The sequence below is a fragment of the Leucopleurus acutus genome, assembly GCF_964270905.1.
Source record: "Leucopleurus acutus genome assembly, chromosome: 19".
NCBI lineage: Eukaryota > Metazoa > Chordata > Mammalia > Artiodactyla > Delphinidae > Leucopleurus > Leucopleurus acutus.
Genome location: NC_139161.1, coordinates 39270555 through 39289833, shown reverse-complemented (window position 1 = coordinate 39289833; position 19279 = coordinate 39270555).

The window sequence follows — 19279 nt, the reverse complement described above, 5'->3', positions numbered from 1 at the left end:
GGCCGGCCCTGCTGCCCGACAGCAGCTGGCCATAGCCACTGGGAGCCACCATTGAGTCGCCACGGCCCCTCAGCCCCGGCAAGGCCACCCTTGCCCCCACACCCCCCGCCGAGCTCAGGACACCGACCCTGGTGGCCGGCAGGCCCGGGGAAGCGGCCCCTGCCCTCCATCCCGCTCCCGCACCCGGCCGCGGTGACACGCCAGAGGGGCGGGGTGGGGGTGGGGGGCTTTTGTCGGAGGGAGCTGTGGAGGGACACACCGGCACACAGGTGTCGGCGCCGGGGCTGGGCGCCGGTGGGGGCGGCCAGGTGCAGGTCGAGGGGCTCGCGGGCCGAAAGGACGGCAACTGGGCCCGCGGCGGAGCCTGGGTCCAGGCCAGCCGCCCCGGGAGCGTCTGGGGTGCGGCTGCCTTCCAGGGCCGCCTTCTGGCCGCCTGGCCGGCCGGGCCGGCGGGGAGCGCCCCCGCCGGCGCGCGCCGTGGTGGGCGGGTCCTGAGGAGGTGGGGCCTGCAGCGGGGCCCGGCAGGGGCGGAGCCGGCGGCCCCCGCCGCGGGCGAGTAAAGGAGAAGGCGGGCGGAGCGGGAGGCAAAAAGCCTACAGCACCCGGTATTCCCAGGCGGTCTCCCATCCAAGTACTAACCAGGCCCGACCCTGCTTAGCTTCCGAGATCAGACGAGATCGGGCGCGTTCAGGGTGGTATGGCCGTAGACGGGGGCGGGGGCCGCGGGCTGCCTCTTGAGGCCCAGTTTCGCAGGCGCTGGCGCCTTATCGCCAGCCTGGCGGCCCGCCGGCCCCGGCAGGGCCCCCTCGCCCGCCCAGGCAGGGGCAACGGAGGTCTCGGGTATCGGGCGGCGGCGGAGGGTTTGGCGACCACCTCCCAGCCCAGGGCGGCCGTGACCCAGCAAAGCCTTCGGCGCTTGGCGCCCCGCCCAAGATCCCACACGTCGCTCACAGGGACGTGGCCCCGGAGGCTTCAGGGCCCGGGGCCCGCGGTCCCTTGGGCATCGGCCCTGCCCGCCCACGCGGCGCTAGGCGCAGCGCAGCCGCAGCCCGGGCCGGCCCTGCTGCCCGACAGCAGCTGGCCCGAAGCCACTGGGAGCCACCATTGAGTCGCCACGGCCCCTCAGCCCCGGCAAGGCCACCCTTGCCCCCACACCCCCCGCCGAGCTCAGGACCCCGCCCCTGGTGGCCGGCAGGCCCGGGGAAGCGGCCCCTGCCCTCGATCCCGCTCCCGCACCCGGCCGCGGTGACACGCCAGAGGGGCGGGGTGGGGGTTGGGGGCTTTTGTCGGAGGGAGCTGTGGAGGGACACACCGGCACACAGGTGGCGGCGCCGGTGGGGGCGGCCAGGTGCAGGTCGAGGGGCTCGCGGGCCGAAAGGACGGTAACTGGGCCCGCGGCGGAGTCTGGGTCCGGGCCAGCCGCCCCGGGAGCGTCTGGAGTGCAGCTGCCTTCCAGGGCCGCCTTCTGGCCGCCTGGCCGGCCGGGCCGGCGGGGACCGCCCCCGCCGGCGCGCGCCGTGGTGGGAGGGGCCTGAGGAGGTGGGGCCTGCAGCGGGGCCCGGCGGGGGCGGAGCCGGCGGCCCCCGCCGCGGGCGAGTAAAGGAGAAGGCGGGCGGAGCGGGAGGCAAAAAGCCTACAGCACCCGGTATTCCCAGGCGGTCTCCCATCCAAGTACTAACGAGGCCCGACCCTGCTTAGCTTCCGAGATCAGACGAGATCGGGCGCGTTCAGGGTGGTATGGCCGTAGACGGGGGCGAGGGCCGCGGGCTGCCTCTTGAGGCCCAGTTTCGCAGGCGCTGGCGCCTTAACGCCAGCCTGGCGGCCCGCCCGCCCCGGCAGGGCCCCCTCGCCCGCCCAGGCAGGGGCAACGGAGGTCTCGGGTATCGGGCGGCGGCGGAGGGTTTGGCGACCACCTCCCAGCCCAGGGCGGCCGTGACCCAGCAAAGCCTTCGGCGCTTGGCGCCCCGCCCAAGATCCCGCACGTCGCTCACAGGGACGTGGCCCCGGAGGCTTCAGGGCCCAGGGCCCGCGGTCCCTTGGGCATCGGCCCTGCCCGCCCACGCGGCGCTAGGCGCAGCGCAGCCGCAGCCCGGGCCGGCCCTGCTGCCCGACAGCAGCTGGCCCGAAGCCACTGGGAGCCACCATTGAGTCGCCACGGCCCCTCAGCCCCGGCAAGGCCACCCTTGCCCCCACACCCCCCGCCGAGCTCAGGACCCCGCCCCTGGTGGCCGGCAGGCCCGGGGAAGCGGCCCCTGCCCTCCATCCCGCTCCCGCACCCGGCCGCGGTGACACGCCAGAGGGGCGGGGTGGGGGTGGGGGGCTTTTGTCGGAGGGAGCTGTGGAGGGACACACCGGCACACAGGTGGCGGCGCCGGTGGGGGCGGCCAGGTGCAGGTCGAGGGGCTCGCGGGCCGAAAGGACGGCAACTGGGCCCGCGGCGGAGTCTGGGTCCGGGCCAGCCGCCCCGGGAGCGTCTGGGGTGCGGCTGCCTTCCAGGGCCGCCTTCTGGCCGCCGGGCCGGCCGGGCCGGCGGGGAGCGCCCCCGCCGGCGCGCGCCGTGGTGGGAGGGGCCTGAGGAGGTGGGGCCTGCAGGGGGCCCGGCGGGGGCGGAGCCGGCGGCCCCCGCCGCGGGCGAGTAAAGGAGAAGGCGGGCGGAGCGGGAGGCAAAAAGCCTACAGCACCCGGTATTCCCAGGCGGTCTCCCATCCAAGTACTAACCAGGCCCGACCCTGCTTAGCTTCCGAGATCAGACGAGATCGGGCGCCTTCAGGGTGGTATGGCCGTAGACGGGGGCGGGGGCCGCGGGCTGCCTCTTGAGGCCCAGTTTCGCAGGCGCTCGCGCCTTAACGCCAGCCTGGCGGCCCGCCCGCCCCGGCAGGGCCCCCTCGCCCGCCCAGGCAGGGGGAACGGAGGTCTCAGGTATCGGGCGGCGGCGGAGGGTTTGGCGACCACCTCCCAGCCCAGGGCGGCCGTGACCCAGCAAAGCCTTCGGCGCTTGGCGCCCCGCCCAAGATCCCGCACGTCGCTCACAGGGACGTGGCCCCGGAGGCTTCAGGGCCCGGGGCCCGCGGTCCCTTGGGCATCGGCCCTGCCCGCCCACGCGGCGCTAGGCGCAGCGCAGCCGCAGCCCGGGCCGTCCCTGCTGCCCGACAGCAGCTGGCCCGAAGCCACTGGGAGCCACCATTGAGTCGCCACGGCCCCTCAGCCCCGGCAAGGCCACCCTTGCCCCCACACCACCCGCCGAGCTCAGGACCCGCCCATGGTGGCCAGCAGGCCCGGGGAAGCGGCCCCTGCCCTCCATCCCGCTCCCTCACCCGGCCGCGGTGACACGCCAGAGGGGCGGGGTGGGGGTGGGGGGCTTTTGTCGGAGGGAGCTGTGGAGGGACACACCGGCACACAGGTGGCGGCGCCGGTGGGGGCGGCCAGGTGCAGGTCGAGGGGCTCGCGGGCCGAAAGGACAGCAACTGGGCCCGCGGCGGAGTCTGGGTCCGGGCCAGCCGCCCCGGGAGCGTCTGGGGTGCGGCTGCCTTCCAGTGCCGCCTTCTGGCCGCCTGGCCGGCCGGGCCGGCGGGGAGCGCCCCCGCCGGCGCGCGCCGTGGTGGGAGGGGCCTGAGGAGGTGGGGCCTGCAGCGGGGCCCGGCGGGGGCGGAGCCGGCGGCCCCCGCCGCGGGCGAGTAAAGGAGAAGGCGGGCGGAGCGGGAGGCAAAAAGCCTACAGCACCCGGTATTCCCAGGCGGTCTCCCATCCAAGTACTAACCAGGCCCGACCCTGCTTAGCTTCCGAGATCAGACGAGATCGGGCGCGTTCAGGGTGGTATGGCCGAAGACGTGGGCGGGGTCCGCGGGCGGCCTCTAGAGGCCCAGTTTCGCTGGCGCTGGCGCCCTTACGCCAGCCTGGCGGCCCGCCCGCCCAGGCAGGGGGAACGGAGGTCTCGGGTATCGGGCGGCGGCGGAGGGTTTGGCGACCACCTCCCAGCCCAGGGCGGCCGTGACCCAGCAAACCCTTCGGCGCTTGGCACCCCGCCCAAGATCCCGCACGTCGCTCACAGGGACATGGCCCCGGAGGCTTCAGGGCCCAGGGCCCGCGGTCCCTTGGGCATCGGCCCTGCCCGCCCACGCGGCGCTAGGCGCAGCCCGACCACAGCCCGGGACGGCCCTCCTGCCCGACAGCAGCTGGCCCGAAGCCACTGGGAGCCACCATTGAGTCGCCACGGCCCCTCAGCCCCGGCAAGGCCACCCCTGCCCCACACCCCCCGCCGAGCTCAGGACCCCGCCCCTGGTGGCCGGCAGGCCCGGGGAAGCGGCCCCTGCCCTCCATCCCGCTCCCGCACCCGGCCGCGGTGACACGCCAGAGGGGCGGGGTGGTGGTGGGGGGGCTTTTGTCGGAGGGAGCTGTGGAGGGACACACCGGCACACAGGTGGCGGCGCCGGGGCTGGGCGCCGGTGGGGGCGGCCAGGTGCAGGTCGAGGGGCTCGCGGGCCAAAAGGACGGCAACTGGGCCCGCGGCGGAGTCTGGGTCTGGAGGGCTCTGAGCCTCCATCCGCTCTGGTGCCTCCGGGCTACCGGCCCGAAGCCTGGTAGCGCAACACCCCACCGGCCCACAGACGTAGCCTCCCCAGCTGTGCTCACAGCGAGTCCAACCGCAGCCTGCACCCCTCCACGGGACACTTGGATTACTCCCGCGATCCCCACGAGGTGCGGCACCCGGCGGCCGAATGGGCTGAGATCCTGCCCTTGCGGCGCCCTGTGGCCACCTCCGCCTCCCTCACGGTACTGGCCGAGGCCTCGGACCAGCGGGCCCCGGCTCCCAGCTCAGCGCTGCTCCTCCGCCCCTCTCACCTCCTGCCCGACGTCCAGGCTACCGAGCACCCTCCACCCCCGCCCACCTTCATGCCACTCAGCCGGAACCCGGGAGGCAATGCCAACTACCAGGTGTATGACAGTCTGGTGCTGAAGCGGCAACCGCAGGAGGGCCAAGCGCGGGCCAACTCGCTGCTACCTTCCACCTCGGCCTCCAGGCCCTCTCTGCACGGGAGCCAGACTGGGAAAATGAACTTACCAGCAGCAAATGGGGGCAGGGGCAGGGGCAGGGGGCGGCAGGGCATGGAGAGAGGAATAAAGAGCGCCAGAGTCCAGGAAACATTGGTGGTCTGTGGCTTGGAAGCGCCACTCCTTCTGCCAGCCTGGGTCCCTGCGCTTGGCTTCCTGCAATAAGAAGCCAGTGTCCCCTTCTTGGCCTGAGGTTCCCTTTGGTTTAGTGGCCACAGTTCTGCCAGCAGGCCCCTCCTGGTCCTATACCATGCACTAAGTACATCTGCAGCTGCAGACTCCAAACCCCTGGTCTCTGGGCACCTCCTCTGTGTCTCAGCTGTCCCTGTCCACAGAGAGCCTCATACAAGAAGTTGCTTCCAAACTGGGAGGTTCCACATCTGGGCAGGTCCAGCTCCAGGCCCAGTGAAGGGCATGAAGAAGGCTGAGGCTCTGGACTCCAGCCAGGCCTTCAGCAGGCCTCTGAGGCCAAGGTCTTCCTAGTCTCAAGAGGGGCCAAGAGACGCAATGTGTCATTTGAACAAGTGAGTCAGCGGGCGGTGAGCGAATGAATGACCGCTCGAGGGGATGTATGCCGGCCACCGGGCCCTGTTTGACTGTCCAGGCTCAGCTTACCTGACCCTGGTTACCAGGGAATGCCACTCTGGGCCCCCCTTTTCTTTCATCCCCCTCCCTCACTGTGACCTCAACACCTGCCCCATTATGACCCAGTCTGGCTCCCAGTTAAAACTGGAGGGCAGGGGGCCCAGGCAGTCCTGGGACCAACGGCCATGGGTGAGCGACACTACTACCGAGCCGAGCCGTTCACTGGCCCCATCCCCAGGAAATGCCAGGAGCAAGGATACTCAATTCTTCTGATCCCGGTCAGCTTCATCTTGCTCAACGTGGGGATCAACGTGGTGACTATGGTCAGGGCAGGATCTGTGCAGCGCGGTTGGGGGAGCCCTGGGGTCTTGAAGGGGCTGAGGTGGGAGGGCTGCTGGGGTGTGACCGGACAAGGGTTGGATTTCAGGGCTCACCCTGCTCCCGGCCTCGCCCCTCCCCTTCTTCCCTCAACTCTGGAGGCATCTGAAGAGATTCTTGCGGGCACTTTTCAATCGTATTTTCCACAAAGGTGAGTGGGCGCCGGCGTGGGTTCAGGGGATGTGGGCCTGTCCCCTTTCTTCTATCCCTGCCTTGATTCTCAGCCCCTCAGGAACCCAGGCCCTGACCCATCTCGCCTTTCCCCACAGACAAGCAAGCCAGCTGTGTAGGCAGCCATCGCATGTGCATGCGCTGCTCCGTGGATCCCAAGAACCTGTGCTCAAGAGTTTCTTCCCGCTTCTGCCATCGCCCAAGCTTCCTGCTCGGGCAGGCAAACCACCTTGACTCCTGCCTGCAGCGGGGCTCGGCGGGGGCGGAGCCGGCGGCCCCCCCGCCGCGGGCGAGTAAAGGAGAAGGCGGGCGGAGCGGGAGGCAAAAAGCCTACAGCACCCGGTATTCCCAGGCGGTCTCCCATCCAAGTACTAACCAGGCCCGACCCTGCTTAGCTTCCGAGATCAGACGAGATCGGGCGCGTTCAGGGTGGTATGGCCGTAGACGGGGGCGGGGGCCGCGGGCGGCCTCTAGAGGCCCAGTTTCGCTGGCGCTGGCGCCCTAACGCCAGCCTGGCGGCCCGCCCGCCCCGGCAGGGGGAACGGAGGTCTCGGGTATCGGGCGGCGGCGGAGGGTTTGGCGACCACCTCCCAGCCCAGGGCGGCCGTGACCCAGCAAACCCTTCGGCGCTTGGCGCCCCGCCCAAGATCCCGCACGTCGCTCACAGGGACGTGGCCCCGGAGGCTTCAGGGCCCGGGGCCCGCGGTCCCTTGGGCATCGGCCCTGCCCGCCCACGCGGCGCTAGGCGCAGCGCAGCCACAGCCCGGGCCGGCCCTCCTGCCCGACAGCAGCTGGCCCGAAGCCACTGGGAGCCACCATTGAGTCGCCACGGCCCCTCAGCCCCGGCAAGGCCACCCCTGCCCCACACCCCCCGCCGAGCTCAGGACCCCGCCCCTGGTGGCCGGCAGGCCCGGGGAAGCGGCCCCTGCCCTCCATCCCGCTCCCGCACCCGGCCGCGGTGACACGCCAGAGGGGCGGGGTGGTGGTGGTGGGGCTTTTGTCAGAGGGAGCTGTGGAGGGACACACCGGCACACAGGTGTCGGCGCCGGGGCTGGGCGCCGGTGGGGGCGGCCAGGTGCAGGTCGAGGGGCTCGCGGGCCGAAAGGACGGCAACTGGGCCCGCGGCGGAGTCTGGGTCCGGGCCAGCCGCCCCGGGAGCGTCTGGGTTGCGGCTGCCTTCCAGGGCCGCCTTCTGGCCGCCTGGCCGGCCGGGTCGGCGGGGAGCGCCCCCGCCGGCGCGCGCCGTGGTGGGAGGGGCCTGAGGAGGTGGGGCCTGCAGCGGGGCCCGGCGGGGGCGGAGCCGGCGGCCCCCGCCGCGGGCGAGTAAAGGAGAAGGCGGGCGGAGCGGGAGGCAAAAAGCCTACAGCACCCGGTATTCCCAGGCGGTCTCCCATCCAAGTACTAACCAGGCCCGACCCTGCTTAGCTTCCGAGATCAGACGAGATCGGGCGCGTTCAGGGTGGTATGGCCGTAGATGGGGGCGGGGTCCGCTGGCTGCCTCTTGAGGCCCAGTTTCGCAGGCGCTGGCGCCCTAACGCCAGCCTGGCGGCCCGCCCGCCCCGGCACGGCCCCCTCGCCCGCCCCGGCAGGGGGAACGGAGGTCTCGGGTATCGGGCGGCGGCGGAGGGTTTGGCGACCACCTCCCAGCCCAGGGCGGCCGTGACCCAGCAAACCCTTCGGCGCTTGGCGCCCCGCCCAAGATCCCGCACGTCGCTCACAGGGACGTGGCCCCGGAGGCTTCAGGGCCCGGGGCCCGCGGTCCCTTGGGCATCGGCCCTGCCCGCCCACGCGGCGCTAGGCGCAGCCCGGCTGCAGCCCGGGCCGGCCCTCCTGCCCGACAGCAGCTGGCCCGAAGCCACTGGGAGCCACCATTGAGTCGCCACGGCCCCTCAGCCCCGGCAAGGCCACCCCTGCCCCACACACCCCGCCGAGCTCAGGACCCCGCCCCTGGTGGCCGGCAGGCCCGGGGAAGCGGCCCCTGCCCTCCATCCCGCTCCCGCACCCGGCCGCGGTGACACGCCAGAGGGGCGGGGTGGTGGTGGGGGGGCTTTTGTCGGAGGGAGCTGTGGAGGGACACACCGGCACACAGGTGGCGGCGCCGGGGCTGGGCGCCGGTGGGGGCGGCCAGGTGCAGGTCGAGGGGCTCACGGGCCGAAAGGACGGCAACTGGGCCCGCGGCGGAGTCTGGGTCTGGAGGGCTCTGAGCCTCCATCCGCTCTGGTGCCTCCGGGCTACCGGCCCGAAGCCTGGTAGCGCAACACCCCACCGGCCCACAGACGTAGCCTCCCCAGCTGTGCTCACAGCGAGTCCAACCGCAGCCTGCACCCCTCCACGGGACACTTGGATTACTCCCGCGATCCCCACGAGGTGCGGCACCCGGCGGCCGAATGGGCTGAGATCCTGCCCTTGCGGCGCCCTGTGGCCACCTCCGCCTCCCTCACGGTACTGGCCGAGGCCTCGGACCAGCGGGCCCCGGCTCCCAGCTCAGCGCTGCTCCTCCGCCCCTCTCACCTCCTGCCCGACGTCCAGGCTACCGAGCACCCTCCACCCCCGCCCACCTTCATGCCACTCAGCCGGAACCCGGGAGGCAATGCCAACTACCAGGTGTATGACAGTCTGGTGCTGAAGCGGCAACCGCAGGAGGGCCACGCGCGGGCCAACTCGCTGCTACCTTCCACCTCGGCCTCCAGGCCCTCTCTGCACGGGAGCCAGACTGGGAAAATGAACTTACCAGCAGCAAATGGGGGCAGGGGCAGGGGGCGGCAGGGCATGGAGAGAGGAATAAAGAGCGCCAGAGTCCAGGAAACATTGGTGGTCTGTGGCTTGGAAGCGCCACTCCTTCTGCCAGCCTGGGTCCCTGCGCTTGGCTTCCTGCAATAAGAAGCCAGTGTCCCCTTCTTGGCCTGAGGTTCCCTTTGGTTTAGTGGCCACAGTTCTGCCAGCAGGCCCCTCCTGGTCCTATACCATGCACTAAGTACATCTGCAGCTGCAGACTCCAAACCCCTGGTCTCTGGGCACCTCCTCTGTGTCTCAGCTGTCCCTGTCCACAGAGAGCCTCATACAAGAAGTTGCTTCCAAACTGGGAGGTTCCACATCTGGGCAGGTCCAGCTCCAGGCCCAGTGAAGGGCATGAAGAAGGCTGAGGCTCTGGACTCCAGCCAGGCCTTCAGCAGGCCTCTGAGGCCAAGGTCTTCCTAGTCTCAAGAGGGGCCAAGAGACGCAATGTGTCATTTGAACAAGTGAGTCAGCGGGCGGTGAGCGAATGAATGACCGCTCGAGGGGATGTATGCCGGCCACCGGGCCCTGTTTGACTGTCCAGGCTCAGCTTACCTGACCCTGGTTACCAGGGAATGCCACTCTGGGCCCCCCTTTTCTTTCATCCCCCTCCCTCACTGTGACCTCAACACCTGCCCCATTATGACCCAGTCTGGCTCCCAGTTAAAACTGGAGGGCAGGGGGCCCAGGCAGTCCTGGGACCAACGGCCATGGGTGAGCGACACTACTACCGAGCCGAGCCGTTCACTGGCCCCATCCCCAGGAAATGCCAGGAGCAAGGATACTCAATTCTTCTGATCCCGGTCAGCTTCATCTTGCTCAACGTGGGGATCAACGTGGTGACTATGGTCAGGGCAGGATCTGTGCAGCGCGGTTGGGGGAGCCCTGGGGTCTTGAAGGGGCTGAGGTGGGAGGGCTGCTGGGGTGTGACCGGACAAGGGTTGGATTTCAGGGCTCACCCTGCTCCCGGCCTCGCCCCTCCCCTTCTTCCCTCAACTCTGGAGGCATCTGAAGAGATTCTTGCGGGCACTTTTCAATCGTATTTTCCACAAAGGTGAGTGGGCGCCGGCGTGGGTTCAGGGGATGTGGGCCTGTCCCCTTTCTTCTATCCCTGCCTTGATTCTCAGCCCCTCAGGAACCCAGGCCCTGACCCATCTCGCCTTTCCCCACAGACAAGCAAGCCAGCTGTGTAGGCAGCCATCGCATGTGCATGCGCTGCTCCGTGGATCCCAAGAACCTGTGCTCAAGAGTTTCTTCCCGCTTCTGCCATCGCCCAAGCTTCCTGCTCGGGCAGGCAAACCACCTTGACTCCTGCCTGCAGCGGGGCTCGGCGGGGGCGGAGCCGGCGGCCCCCCCGCCGCGGGCGAGTAAAGGAGAAGGCGGGCGGAGCGGGAGGCAAAAAGCCTACAGCACCCGGTATTCCCAGGCGGTCTCCCATCCAAGTACTAACCAGGCCCGACCCTGCTTAGCTTCCGAGATCAGACGAGATCGGGCGCGTTCAGGGTGGTATGGCCGTAGACGGGGGCGGGGGCCGCGGGCGGCCTCTAGAGGCCCAGTTTCGCTGGCGCTGGCGCCCTAACGCCAGCCTGGCGGCCCGCCCGCCCCGGCAGGGGGAACGGAGGTCTCGGGTATCGGGCGGCGGCGGAGGGTTTGGCGACCACCTCCCAGCCCAGGGCGGCCGTGACCCAGCAAACCCTTCGGCGCTTGGCGCCCCGCCCAAGATCCCGCACGTCGCTCACAGGGACGTGGCCCCGGAGGCTTCAGGGCCCGGGGCCCGCGGTCCCTTGGGCATCGGCCCTGCCCGCCCACGCGGCGCTAGGCGCAGCGCAGCCACAGCCCGGGCCGGCCCTCCTGCCCGACAGCAGCTGGCCCGAAGCCACTGGGAGCCACCATTGAGTCGCCACGGCCCCTCAGCCCCGGCAAGGCCACCCCTGCCCCACACCCCCCGCCGAGCTCAGGACCCCGCCCCTGCTGGCCGGCAGGCCCGGGGAAGCGGCCCGTGCCCTCCATCCCGCTCCCGCACCCGGCCGCGGTGACACGCCAGAGGGGCGGGGTGGTGGTGGTGGGGCTTTTGTCAGAGGGAGCTGTGGAGGGACACACCGGCACACAGGTGTCGGCGCCGGGGCTGGGCGCCGGTGGGGGCGGCCAGGTGCAGGTCGAGGGGCTCGCGGGCCGAAAGGACGGCAACTGGGCCCGCGGCGGAGTCTGGGTCCGGGCCAGCCGCCCCGGGAGCGTCTGGGTTGCGGCTGCCTTCCAGGGCCGCCTTCTGGCCGCCTGGCCGGCCGGGTCGGCGGGGAGCGCCCCCGCCGGCGCGCGCCGTGGTGGGAGGGGCCTGAGGAGGTGGGGCCTGCAGCGGGGCCCGGCGGGGGCGGAGCCGGCGGCCCCCGCCGCGGGCGAGTAAAGGAGAAGGCGGGCGGAGCGGGAGGCAAAAAGCCTACAGCACCCGGTATTCCCAGGCGGTCTCCCATCCAAGTACTAACCAGGCCCGACCCTGCTTAGCTTCCGAGATCAGACGAGATCGGGCGCGTTCAGGGTGGTATGGCCGTAGACGGGGGCGGGGTCCGCTGGCTGCCTCTTGAGGCCCAGTTTCGCAGGCGCTGGCGCCCTAACGCCAGCCTGGCGGCCCGCCCGCCCCGGCACGGCCCCCTCGCCCGCCCCGGCAGGGGGAACGGAGGTCTCGGGTATCGGGCGGCGGCGGAGGGTTTGGCGACCACCTCCCAGCCCAGGGCGGCCGTGACCCAGCAAACCCTTCGGCGCTTGGCGCCCCGCCCAAGATCCCGCACGTCGCTCACAGGGACGTGGACCCGGAGGCTTCAGGGCCCGGGGCCCGCGGTCCCTTGGGCATCGGCCCTGCCCGCCCACGCGGCGCTAGGCGCAGCCCGGCTGCAGCCCGGGCCGGCCCTCCTGCCCGACAGCAGCTGGCCCGAAGCCACTGGGAGCCACCATTGAGTCGCCACGGCCCCTCAGCCCCGGCAAGGCCACCCCTGCCCCACACACCCCGCCGAGCTCAGGACCCCGCCCCTGGTGGCCGGCAGGCCCGGGGAAGCGGCCCCTGCCCTCCATCCCGCTCCCGCACCCGGCCGCGGTGACACGCCAGAGGGGCGGGGTGGTGGTGGGGGGGCTTTTGTCGGAGGGAGCTGTGGAGGGACACACCGGCACACAGGTGGCGGCGCCGGGGCTGGGCGCCGGTGGGGGCGGCCAGGTGCAGGTCGAGGGGCTCACGGGCCGAAAGGACGGCAACTGGGCCCGCGGCGGAGTCTGGGTCTGGAGGGCTCTGAGCCTCCATCCGCTCTGGTGCCTCCGGGCTACCGGCCCGAAGCCTGGTAGCGCAACACCCCACCGGCCCACAGACGTAGCCTCCCCAGCTGTGCTCACAGCGAGTCCAACCGCAGCCTGCACCCCTCCACGGGACACTTGGATTACTCCCGCGATCCCCACGAGGTGCGGCACCCGGCGGCCAAATGGGCTGAGATCCTGCCCTTGCGGCGCCCTGTGGCCACCTCCGCCTCCCTCACGGTACTGGCCGAGGCCTCGGACCAGCGGGCCCCGGCTCCCAGCTCAGCGCTGCTCCTCCGCCCCTCTCACCTCCTGCCCGACGTCCAGGCTACCGAGCACCCTCCACCCCCGCCCACCTTCATGCCACTCAGCCGGAACCCGGGAGGCAATGCCAACTACCAGGTGTATGACAGTCTGGTGCTGAAGCGGCAACCGCAGGAGGGCCACGCGCGGGCCAACTCGCTGCTACCTTCCACCTCGGCCTCCAGGCCCTCTCTGCACGGGAGCCAGACTGGGAAAATGAACTTACCAGCAGCAAATGGGGGCAGGGGCAGGGGGCGGCAGGGCATGGAGAGAGGAATAAAGAGCGCCAGAGTCCAGGAAACATTGGTGGTCTGTGGCTTGGAAGCGCCACTCCTTCTGCCAGCCTGGGTCCCTGCGCTTGGCTTCCTGCAATAAGAAGCCAGTGTCCCCTTCTTGGCCTGAGGTTCCCTTTGGTTTAGTGGCCACAGTTCTGCCAGCAGGCCCCTCCTGGTCCTATACCATGCACTAAGTACATCTGCAGCTGCAGACTCCAAACCCCTGGTCTCTGGGCACCTCCTCTGTGTCTCAGCTGTCCCTGTCCACAGAGAGCCTCATACAAGAAGTTGCTTCCAAACTGGGAGGTTCCACATCTGGGCAGGTCCAGCTCCAGGCCCAGTGAAGGGCATGAAGAAGGCTGAGGCTCTGGACTCCAGCCAGGCCTTCAGCAGGCCTCTGAGGCCAAGGTCTTCCTAGTCTCAAGAGGGGCCAAGAGACGCAATGTGTCATTTGAACAAGTGAGTCAGCGGGCGGTGAGCGAATGAATGACCGCTCGAGGGGATGTATGCCGGCCACCGGGCCCTGTTTGACTGTCCAGGCTCAGCTTACCTGACCCTGGTTACCAGGGAATGCCACTCTGGGCCCCCCTTTTCTTTCATCCCCCTCCCTCACTGTGACCTCAACACCTGCCCCATTATGACCCAGTCTGGCTCCCAGTTAAAACTGGAGGGCAGGGGGCCCAGGCAGTCCTGGGACCAACGGCCATGGGTGAGCGACACTACTACCGAGCCGAGCCGTTCACTGGCCCCATCCCCAGGAAATGCCAGGAGCAAGGATACTCAATTCTTCTGATCCCGGTCAGCTTCATCTTGCTCAACGTGGGGATCAACGTGGTGACTATGGTCAGGGCAGGATCTGTGCAGCGCGGTTGGGGGAGCCCTGGGGTCTTGAAGGGGCTGAGGTGGGAGGGCTGCTGGGGTGTGACCGGACAAGGGTTGGATTTCAGGGCTCACCCTGCTCCCGGCCTCGCCCCTCCCCTTCTTCCCTCAACTCTGGAGGCATCTGAAGAGATTCTTGCGGGCACTTTTCAATCGTATTTTCCACAAAGGTGAGTGGGCGCCGGCGTGGGTTCAGGGGATGTGGGCCTGTCCCCTTTCTTCTATCCCTGCCTTGATTCTCAGCCCCTCAGGAACCCAGGCCCTGACCCATCTCGCCTTTCCCCACAGACAAGCAAGCCAGCTGTGTAGGCAGCCATCGCATGTGCATTCGCTGCTCCGTGGATCCCAAGAACCTGTGCTCAAGAGTTTCTTCCCGCGTCTGCCATCGCACAAGCTTCCTGCTCGGGCAGGCAAACCACCTTGACTCCTGCCTGCAGCGGGGCTCGGCGGGGGCGGAGCCGGCGGCCCCCCCGCCGCGGGCGAGTAAAGGAGAAGGCGGGCGGAGCGGGAGGCAAAAAGCCTACAGCACCCGGTATTCCCAGGCGGTCTCCCATCCAAGTACTAACCAGGCCCGACCCTGCTTAGCTTCCGAGATCAGACGAGATCGGGCGCGTTCAGGGTGGTATGGCCGTAGACGGGGGCGGGGGCCGCGGGCGGCCTCTAGAGGCCCAGTTTCGCTGGCGCTGGCGCCCTAACGCCAGCCTGGCGGCCCGCCCGCCCCGGCAGGGGGAACGGAGGTCTCGGGTATCGGGCGGCGGCGGAGGGTTTGGCGACCACCTCCCAGCCCAGGGCGGCCATGACCCAGCAAAGCCTTCGGCGCTTGGCGCCCCGCCCAAGATCCCGCACGTCGCTCACAGGGACGTGGCCCCGGAGGCTTCAGGGCCCGGGGCCCGCGGTCCCTTTGGCATCGGCCCTGCCCGCCCACGCGGCGCTAGGCGCAGCGCAGCCGCAGCCCGGGCCGGCCCTCCTGCCCGACAGCAGCTGGCCCGAAGCCACTGGGAGCCACCATTGAGTCGCCACGGCCCCTCAGCCCCGGCAAGGCCACCCTTGCCCCCACACCCCCCGCCGAGCTCAGGACCCCGCCCCTGCTGGCCGGCAGGCCCGGGGAAGCGGCCCCTGCCCTCCATCCCGCTCCCGCACCCGGCCGCGGTGACACGCCAGAGGGGCGGGGTGGGGGTGGGGGGCTTTTGTCGGAGGGAGCTGTGGAGGGACACACCGGCACACAGGTGGCGGCGCCGGTGGGGGCGGCCAGGTGCAGGTCGAGGGGCTCGCGGGCCGAAAGGACGGCAACTGGGCCCGCGGCGGAGTCTGGGTCCGGGCCAGCCGCCCCGGGAGCGTCTGGGGTGCGGCTGCCTTCCAGGGCCGCCTTCTGGCCGCTGGGCCGGCCGGGCCGGCGGGGAGCGCCCCCGCCGGCGCGCGCCGTGGTGGGAGGGGCCTGAGGAGGTGGGGCCTGCAGCGGGGCCCGGCGGGGGCGGCCCCCGCCGCGGGCGAGTAAAGGAGAAGGCGGGCGGAGCGGGAGGCAAAAAGCCTACAGCACCCGGTATTCCCAGGCGGTCTCCCATCCAAGTACTAACCAGGCCCGACCCTGCTTAGCTTCCGAGATCAGACGAGATCGGGCGCGTTCAGGGTGGTATGGCCGAAGACGTGGGCGGGGTCCGCGGGCGGCCTCTAGAGGCCCAGTTTCGCTGGCGCTGGCGCCCTTACGCCAGCCTGGCGGCCCGCCCGCCCAGGCAGGGGGAACGGAGGTCTCGGGTATCGGGCGGCGGCGGAGGGTTTGGCGACCACCTCCCAGCCCAGGGCGGCCGTGACCCAGCAAACCCTTCGGCGCTTGGCACCCCGCCCAAGATCCCGCACGTCGCTCACATGGACATGGCCCCGGAGGCTTCAGGGCCCAGGACCCGCGGTCCCTTGGGCATCGGCCCTGCCCGCCCACGCGGCGCTAGGCGCAGCCCGACCACAGCCCGGGACGGCCCTCCTGCCCGACAGCAGCTGGCCCGAAGCCACTGGGAGCCACCATTGAGTCGCCACGGCCCCTCAGCCCCGGCAAGGCCACCCCTGCCCCACACCCCCCGCCGAGCTCAGGACCCCGCCCCTGGTGGCCGGCAGGCCCGGGGAAGCGGCCCCTGCCCTCCATCCCGCTCCCGCACCCGGCCGCGGTGACACGCCAGAGGGGCGGGGTGGTGGTGGGGGGGCTTTTGTCGGAGGGAGCTGTGGAGGGACACACCGGCACACAGGTGGCGGCGCCGGGGCTGGGCGCCGGTGGGGGCGGCCAGGTGCAGGTCGAGGGGCTCGCGGGCCGAAAGGACGGCAACTGGGCCCGCGGCGGAGCCTGGGTCCAGGCCAGCCGCCCCGGGAGCGTCTGGGGTGCGGCTGCCTTCCAGGGCCGCCTTCTGGCCGCCTGGCCGGCCGGGCCGGCGGGGAGCGCCCCCGCCGGCGCGCGCCGTGGTGGGCGGGGCCTGAGGAGGTGGGGCCTGCAGCGGGGCCCGGCAGGGGCGGAGCCGGCGGCCCCCGCCGCGGGCGAGTAAAGGAGAAGGCGGGCGGAGCGGGAGGCAAAAAGCCTACAGCACCCGGTATTCCCAGGCGGTCTCCCATCCAAGTACTAACCAGGCCCGACCCTGCTTAGCTTCCGAGATCAGACGAGATCGGGCGCGTTCAGGGTGGTATGGCCGTAGACGGGGGCGGGGGCCGCGGGCTGCCTCTTGAGGCCCAGTTTCGCAGGCGCTGGCGCCTTATCGCCAGCCTGGCGGCCCGCCCGCCCCGGCAGGGCCCCCTCGCCCGCCCAGGCAGGGGCAACGGAGGTCTCGGGTATCGGGCGGCGGCGGAGGGTTTGGCGACCACCTCCCAGCCCAGGGCGGCCGTGACCCAGCAAAGCCTTCGGCGCTTGGCGCCCCGCCCAAGATCCCATACGTCGCTCACAGGGACGTGGCCCCGGAGGCTTCAGGGCCCGGGGCCCGCGGTCCCTTGGGCATCGGCCCTGCCCGCCCACGCGGCGCTAGGCGCAGCGCAGCCGCAGCCCGGGCCGGCCCTGCTGCCCGACAGCAGCTGGCCCGAAGCCACTGGGAGCCACCATTGAGTCGCCACGGCCCCTCAGCCCCGGCAAGGCCACCCTTGCCCCCACACCCCCCGCCGAGCTCAGGACCCCGCCCCTGGTGGCCGGCAGGCCCGGGGAAGCGGCCCCTGCCCTCGATCCCGCTCCCGCACCCGGCCGCGGTGACACGCCAGAGGGGCGGGGTGGGGGTTGGGGGCTTTTGTCGGAGGGAGCTGTGGAGGGACACACCGGCACACAGGTGGCGGCGCCGGTGGGGGCGGCCAGGTGCAGGTCGAGGGGCTCGCGGGCCGAAAGGACGGTAACTGGGCCCGCGGCGGAGTCTGGGTCCGGGCCAGCCGCCCCGGGAGCGTCTGGAGTGCAGCTGCCTTCCAGGGCCGCCTTCTGGCCGCCTGGCCGGCCGGGCCGGCGGGGACCGCCCCCGCCGGCGCGCGCCGTGGTGGGAGGGGCCTGAGGAGGTGGGGCCTGCAGCGGGGCCCGGCGGGGGCGGAGCCGGCGGCCCCCGCCGCGGGCGAGTAAAGGAGAAGGCGGGCGGAGCGGGAGGCAAAAAGCCTACAGCACCCGGTATTCCCAGGCGGTCTCCCATCCAAGTACTAACGAGGCCCGACCCTGCTTAGCTTCCGAGATCAGACGAGATCGGGCGCGTTCAGGGTGGTATGGCCGTAGACGGGGGCGAGGGCCGCGGGCTGCCTCTTGAGGCCCAGTTTCGCAGGCGCTGGCGCCTTAACGCCAGCCTGGCGGCCCGCCCGCCCCGGCAGGGCCCCCTCGCCCGCCCAGGCAGGGGCAACGGAGGTCTCGGGTATCGGGCGGCGGCGGAGGGTTTGGCGACCACCTCCCAGCCCAGGGCGGCCGTGACCCAGCAAAGCCTTCGGCGCTTGGCGCCCCGCCCAAGATCCCGCACGTCGCTCACAGGGACGTGGCCCCGGAGGCTTCAGGGCCCAGGGCCCGCGGTCCCTTGGGCATCGGCCCTGCCCGCCCACGCGGCGCTAGGCGCAGCGCAGCCGCAGCCCGGGCCGGCCCTGCTGCCCGACAGCAGCTGGCCCGAAGCCACTGGGAGCCACCATTGAGTCGCCACGGCCCCTCAGCCCTGGCAAGGCCACCCTTGCCCCCACACCCCCCGCCGAGCTCAGGACCCCGCCCCTGGTGGCCGGCAGGCCCGGGGAAGCGGCCCCTGCCCTCCATCCCGCTCCCGCACCCGGCCGCGGTGACACGCCAGAGGGGCGGGGTGGGGGTGGGGGGCTTTTGTCGGAGGGAGCTGTGGAGGGACACACCGGCACACAGGTGGCGGCGCCGGTGGGGGCGGCCAGGTGCAGGTCGAGGGGCTCGCGGGCCGAAAGGACGGCAACTGGGCCCGCGGCGGAGTCTGGGTCCGGGCCAGCCGCCCCGGGAGCGTCTGGGGTGCGGCTGCCTTCCAGGGCCGCCTTCTGGCCGCCGGGCCGGCCGGGCCGGCGGGGAGCGCCCCCGCCGGCGCGCGCCGTGGTGGGAGGGGCCTGAGGAGGTGGGGCCTGCAGGGGGCCCGGCGGGGGCGGAGCCGGCGGCCCCCGCCGCGGGCGAGTAAAGGAGAAGGCGGGCGGAGCGGGAGGCAAAAAGCCTACAGCACCCGGTATTCCCAGGCGGTCTCCCATCCAAGTACTAACCAGGCCCGACCCTGCTTAGCTTCCGAGATCAGACGAGATCGGGCGCCTTCAGGGTGGTATGGCCGTAGACGGGGGCGGGGGCCGCGGGCTGCCTCTTGAGGCCCAGTTTCGCAGGCGCTCGCGCCTTAACGCCAGCCTGGCGGCCCGCCCGCCCCGGCAGGGCCCCCTCGCCCGCCCAGGCAGGGGGAACGGAGGTCTCAGGTATCGGGCGGCGGCGGAGGGTTTGGCGACCACCTCCCAGCCCAGGGCGGCCGTGACCCAGCAAAGCCTTCGGCGCTTGGCGCCCCGCCCAAGATCCCGCACGTCGCTCACAGGGACGTGGCCCCGGAGGCTTCAGGGCCCGGGGCCCGCGGTCCCTTGGGCATCGGCCCTGCCCGCCCACGCGGCGCTAGGCGCAGCGCAGCCGCAGCCCGGGCCGGCCCTGCTGCCCGACAGCAGCTGGCCCGAAGCCACTGGGAGCCACCATTGAGTCGCCACGGCCCCTCAGCCCCGGCAAGGCCACCCTTGCCCCCACACCACCCGCCGAGCTCAGGACCCGCCCATGGTGGCCAGCAGGCCCGGGGAAGCGGCCCCTGCCCTCCATCCCGCTCCCTCACCCGGCCGCGGTGACACGCCAGAGGGGCGGGGTGGGGGTGGGGGGCTTTTGTCGGAGGGAGCTGTGGAGGGACACACCGGCACACAGGTGGCGGCGCCGGTGGGGGCGGCCAGGTGCAGGTCGAGGGGCTCGCGGGCCGAAAGGACAGCAACTGGGCCCGCGGCGGAGTCTGGGTCCGGGCCAGCCGCCCCGGGAGCGTCTGGGGTGCGGCTGCCTTCCAGTGCCGCCTTCTGGCCGCCTGGCCGGCCGGGCCGGCGGGGAGCGCCCCCGCCGGCGCGCGCCGTGGTGGGAGGGGCCTGAGGAGGTGGGG